This window comes from Thamnophis elegans, chromosome Z, assembly GCF_009769535.1.
Source record: "Thamnophis elegans isolate rThaEle1 chromosome Z, rThaEle1.pri, whole genome shotgun sequence".
NCBI classification, from domain to species: domain Eukaryota; kingdom Metazoa; phylum Chordata; class Lepidosauria; order Squamata; family Colubridae; genus Thamnophis; species Thamnophis elegans.
The window spans coordinates 137,633,250-137,639,265 of NC_045558.1; positions in this window are offsets into that span (position 1 = coordinate 137,633,250).

Here is a 6,016-nt window from a genome sequence, read left to right on the forward strand (position 1 = left end):
GTTTGGCATTGTAGTTTCAGAAAAAAAATGCTAAGTAATAGACCTGACAATACCTTAGCACAAATCCAACCCTATTATTTGATGCTCATTAAATATTTCATAACAATAAAATATATACTTTTTTCCCACAATCCCATCACATTACTTGTGGAATCCTGAAGAATCCTATAATTTCAGCTATGTGAGATGATGTGTCAAAATCCAATCCCCCAATGATAGCCATGAGATTCTTCTGGTTTTCACATTTGTAGTTAGGGACAAATTCTTGGGATTTGAAAAGTAGGTCCAGAGTGGTGCGATAGGTCATCCTTGCATCGAGGTAACTGTCATAGATGTGGAACCCAAGAGTGATGTTAGATAAGATCTGGGAGTCCTCATTGATCTCCTTCACAGCAAAAGCCAAGGCGAGGACATGTTGATGAAATTTGGTGGTTGCACTGCAAATAATTAAATTATTCCAGTTGAAAATATAAGATGACAATTCTCATAAGGTGGCATCTTCTCTATATCAATAAAAAAACATTTCTTTCTCTGATGGTAATAGAAAGTTAGTAGCTTTTCTGAAATTTCTACAGAGGTGTTCTTGATATTCTCTGAGCTTGTTTCCTTTCTTGCAGGCATTTCATCACCCAAAGTAGGTAACCTCATTCCAACTTAACACCAGGTGATGTTATCTAGTTTGAATAATGAAATGTCTTGAAATGAAAAACAACCAATGTCACCAAAGACCCTGAACTAAAATATTGTCCTTTATTGGTAATTTGTACACTATGTTTCCATGATGTGCAACAAACATATGCTGCAACAAATGCAAGTGGTACTATGTTTATTTTCTATTGGATTTTCACAAGGTTTTATAGGAATACTTTCAGCATGTGTACTACTCATTTACTCTATGTATATTTTCTATATTTGATAATGCCAACCCTTTTTAAAAAATCACTTTAACCTCAATCAGTGGTGGGATTCAGCCAGTTCGCACCTATTTGGGAAAACCGGTTTATAACTTTCTAAGCAGTTCAGAGAACCAATTGTTGGAAGTAATCTCCTTTTGTTTTTTCCCACTTTACGGGGTTAATCCTGTAAAGAAGGCAGGAAGGAAACATTCTAGTGTTGTTTCTAGCCTCATCTTTGTTGCCCTTCTTACAAAAATTGTCTCTCCAGTTAACCCTTGTTACATTGTAACAGCTAAGGCGAAGCGCCCATCGACCTAAGTGACCTTGAGTTGGACAATCCCACTCAGTCACAGGGCCACTGAACCAAACCTCCCCAGATAGTCATTAGGGCAGAGAACCGGTTGTTAAATTATTTGAATCCCACCACTGACCTCAATATATGTCCAACAAGAGACTTCTTGATCTGAAGCTTTGTACATTTCATGCAAAAGTCTTCAAAATAACATAAAGAAGAGTCTTTCTTCTGCCACAACCAGATGCATTTGAAAGACACAGAAAACATAAAAGGTAACGGTAAATGTTCCCCTCTCATATATGTGCTAGTCATTCCTGACTCTAGGGGGTGGTGCTCATCTCTGTTTCAAAGCCAAAGAGCCAGCACTGTCCGAAGACGTCTCTGTGGTCATGTGGCCGGCATGACTAAACACCAAAGGTGCACAAAACACTGTTACCTTCCCACCAAAAGTGGTTCCTGTTTTTCTACTTGCATTTTGTACATGCTTTCGAACTGCTAGGTTGGCAGAAGCTGGGACAAGTAACGGGAGCTCATTCCATTATGGGGCGCTAGGGATTTGAACAGCCAAACTGCCGACCTTTCAGATCAACCAGCTCAGTGTCTTAGCCACTGAGCCACCACATCCCCACAGAAAGCATAGATTACATCAAAAGAATTATATGCAGTATTTATGCACAAACAGGGTTTATTTATATAAGGGGCTTTTGGAGATCTGGTTAATATCAGATAGCAAAAAAAAATCTTACACTGGTATTCCATAAGGTATTATCGCAGGGTTTTCGTTAAATTTACTTTCAACAAAGTGGTAAAGGAGATGAGATGCCATCCCACCAATGATGAGGTCTCCAGGCTGATACCACTCATGTGGAACAAGGAAAGCATCACTTGCAGGGCAGCTCAAAGTACCTACTTTATGCACCAAAAACATCAGGAGAAACATCTTGATGCTTTTGTTATTGTGCAGATGTTTTGACTTCCATCGTACCAGTCGGAAAGTACAGATAATCCAATACTTCATCTAACGATTGTATTTGAGAATGCAATTGATTACAAAATCTATCATTTTCTATTTGAAGTTCCAAGTGGGTGCAAATTTGTTTCTTGGATACTGCCAGGATTTGCACAGATATTCTGGCAGAAGAGAACAGAGCGTAGAATCTTGAAGGAATTAATCTGACAGGTTATCATACCTTGGGCCAATCTCCCAGTGGTTCAAGACTTACTTTATAGCCAAACAACTACCTTGATTGTTATTGAATTTAAGTACCCTTTTCTGCAGCCTTATTTTTATATTCAGGCTTAGATAAGAAAATAGGGTGATTCCCCTAGGAGATAATTATTTTTGTTTTGATCAGCTATTTTATTTTAAATGAGCAATGCTATTAAACGTAGCCTATGGAACACTTGCAATAGAATATATATTTAATTGTTGAAAACATAGAAATAAAAATAATGTTTTTTTTCAAGATACCAGATTTATTTTCAACCAATTTTTTACAAGATAAAATATGTATAGATCTGTCATGCTCCCATTGGAGCCTGAACAGAGGTGGGTTTCAAAAAATTTTAGAACCTCTTCTGTAGGCGTGGCCTGCTTTGTGGGAATTGCTTGCCAGCCATGTGACCGGGTGGGAGTAGCTTGCCAGCCTTGTGACTTGAGTGGGCTTGGTAGTCATGTGACTTGGTGGGTGTGGCCAACTTGTAAAATGTGATGAAACTCACTTAACAACTCTCTTGCTTAACACCCAAAATGTTGGCTCAGAAACTCTGGCATTTGAAGCACACAAGTCTTAAAGCTGTCAAGTTACAAGACCCTTCCACCCCTAACCCTTTAGGGGAAAAACTCCAGGGGTGTTCAAACTCGACAGTTTTAAGGCTTGTGGACTTCAACTCTCAGAATTCCTCCTCTCGCTCTTCATCTTGATGATGTGCGGATGGACAGGGGAAGGGAGCTGGAACTGGTTCTAAATGGCACTGTAGATTTGTGGAACCTCTTCTATAGAAGAGGTTGGAATTGGCATGAACCCACCCCTGAGCCTGAATCTGTGGAAGAAGATGAGCCAGAACTGAAGCTGATGGAGATGCTTCAAATGAAAATGTGGAGGAGGAGTCTGAGTCAGGCCAGGGACATTCAAGTTTGGAGGAAGAGCGACAGGATGACCAAGGGAGGCTAAGCAGTGAACAAAAGAGACAGAGCTCGGGCGATGAGCAAGGACCACCCCCTCCTGATCCTCAAGCATGGAGAGTGGAGAGAAGGCAAAAAAAGTGCAAACTGATGCAACTACTTGGGAGGAGAGTACCCCAATACTTGTGCTAATAGCCTCGGGCTGGACTACTTTCTGGAACCCACCCCTGCACCACAGGTGCCTCTGACATACATCAATGTCAAATTGGCCATGTTGGCCATACCCATCCCATCCCCCAAAAGTCAAACTCAACCCTGATGCGGCCCTAAATGACATTGAGTTTGATATTCCTGCTCTATCAGATTTGATTACCTTGACAAAAGGCAGACTTGTAATTGCTAGTCAAATCAAGTCACTCTTTATTATGGTTGTTTTGAATAAAGGATGAGACAGAAGAGAGAATACAAAGAGCATAAAATAATAGAATTGGAAAGGTGCTCTGACTGCCTCCTCCGTCCAGTAACGAATGCCGAGACAAGCTTAACTGGAATTTCACAGCACTTTATTAGCAAGAAACCAAACAAATCCATTAACAAACAGATAAGAACCTTGGCAGCAACTCAGACTTCGACAGATAATAGCTTCTTCAGCCTTAGGAATGACATTGCATCCTGCAAAACCAGGCTCCTCCCGTCTGTCTTTAAATAAAATCTTGAGAGAAGCCTAATTACAATCACCTGGGTCCAATTATCTTTTGTAACTGGATAGCTGCTCTCTATGTCAATCTGCCCAGTGTTGCTGGGCATCCAGGATCACCTCCCTTGTCTCCTCATCAATACTCCAAGGCATGACGTCAGGAGCACACTCCCTTTGGCTCTCACCGCTACTCCATGCCTCAGGAGCCTCCTGGTGGCCAACCAGCCTCTCTGTACCCTGCTCAGTCAGAACCCTGTCCAGGGTCCTCCACCTCTTCTAGAGCCGACTCATAAGGCCCCTCGCTGTCGGAGTCTGTTTGCAGCTCCAAGGGCTCCTTCTGGTCCACAACAGAAAGGTCTTCTAGTCCAACTCCCTGCACCCTCTCAAGCAGGAGCTCCCATACCATTTCAAACAAATAGTTGTCCAGTCTCCTTTTCAAAGCTTCCAGTGATGAAGCATACCAAGCTTCTGAAAGCAAGCTATTCCATTAGCTGATTGCTCTCACCGTTAGGAAATTTCTCTTTAGTTCTATTTTGCTTCTTTTGTTGATTAATTTTCATCCATTATTTTTTTTTTCCTCTTGTGTTGCCTTCTGGTGTTTTGGAGAATAGGTTGAATTCTTTATGGCAGCCCTTCAAATATTAGAACATTGTTAACATGTCACCCCTAGTCCTTCTTTTTACTAGACCAGACATACCCATTTCCTGCAACCATTCTTCATATGTTTTAGCCTCCAGCGCCCTAATCTTCTTAGTTGCTCTTCTGTGAAGTCATTCTAGAGTCTCAACACCTTTTTTATAGTGTGGTGACCCGAACTATATATCATTTTCCAAGTGTGGTTTTCCTAAGGTTTTGTAGGGTGATACTAGAACTTGATGTAATATTGATTCTAACCCTCTATTAATGCAGTTTAGGATTGTATTGTGATTTTACTTTGCCTGCAAAAGTTTCATTTCAATACATTTTCCATATTATTAAAAACAGAAAGTATCAGTTTACAGTAAAAAGAGATTTATGGATAAAGAGTGAATGGTTGGGACCCAGTATGAAAACCTTTTTTAAAAAAATACAGTTAAATATACAGGATTCAATAACTCTGTGTATAAACTCAGTGCACCCTAACAAATCCAAACTAATAACTTTATAATACTATATGTAATTTATATTAATAAAATGGCAGTCAGCTTTTTACTACATTTATATAACAGTGCTTTAGGAATTGAAAGTATAAAACTCAGAAAAATGTCACTGGACATCATTGGAGTCAATATATTAAATACCCTAAGCAGCAACTAAGAAAACTAGATCAATGTCAAGTTCAACAGGAGTGTTGAAAGGGTTAAACAATCTTGGAAAATGATGGAAATGCAGCAAAATGACTACTTATTTTGGAAAACCTTAAATAGGAATGAATCTTAAATATTCTACATCAAAGGTGGTATTCAGGAGGTTCTGACCAGTTCTGGAGAATTGGTAGTGGAAATTTTGAGTAGTTCAGAGAACTGGTAAATACCACCGCTGACTGGCCCTCACCCCCAAGGTGGCGCAGTGGTTAAATGCAGCACTGCAGGCTACTGCTAGATCAGCAGGTCAGCGGTTCAAATCTCACCGGCTCAGGGTTGACTCAGCCTTCCATCCTTCCGAGGTGGGTAAAATGAGGACCCAGATTGTTGGGGGCAATATGCTGACTCTCTGTAAACCGCTTAGAGAGGCCTGAAAGGCCTATGAAGCGGTATATAAGTCTACTGCTATTGCTATTGCTATTGCTATTCTCCGCCTCCCAAGTTCCAGCTGTTAAGTAGGAAATGGGTATTTTGCAGTATACTTCCCCTGCCACACCCACCAAGCCACAGCCACCAAGTCACGCCCACAGAACCGGTAGTATAATTTTTTTTAAATATAAACAACACATACACACAACAATGAAAAAACAAAAAGAGAAAAGAAAAAAAAATCATCATCACATACAGCATGTCGTATGGTTTCAGGTGTTTTAACATTTA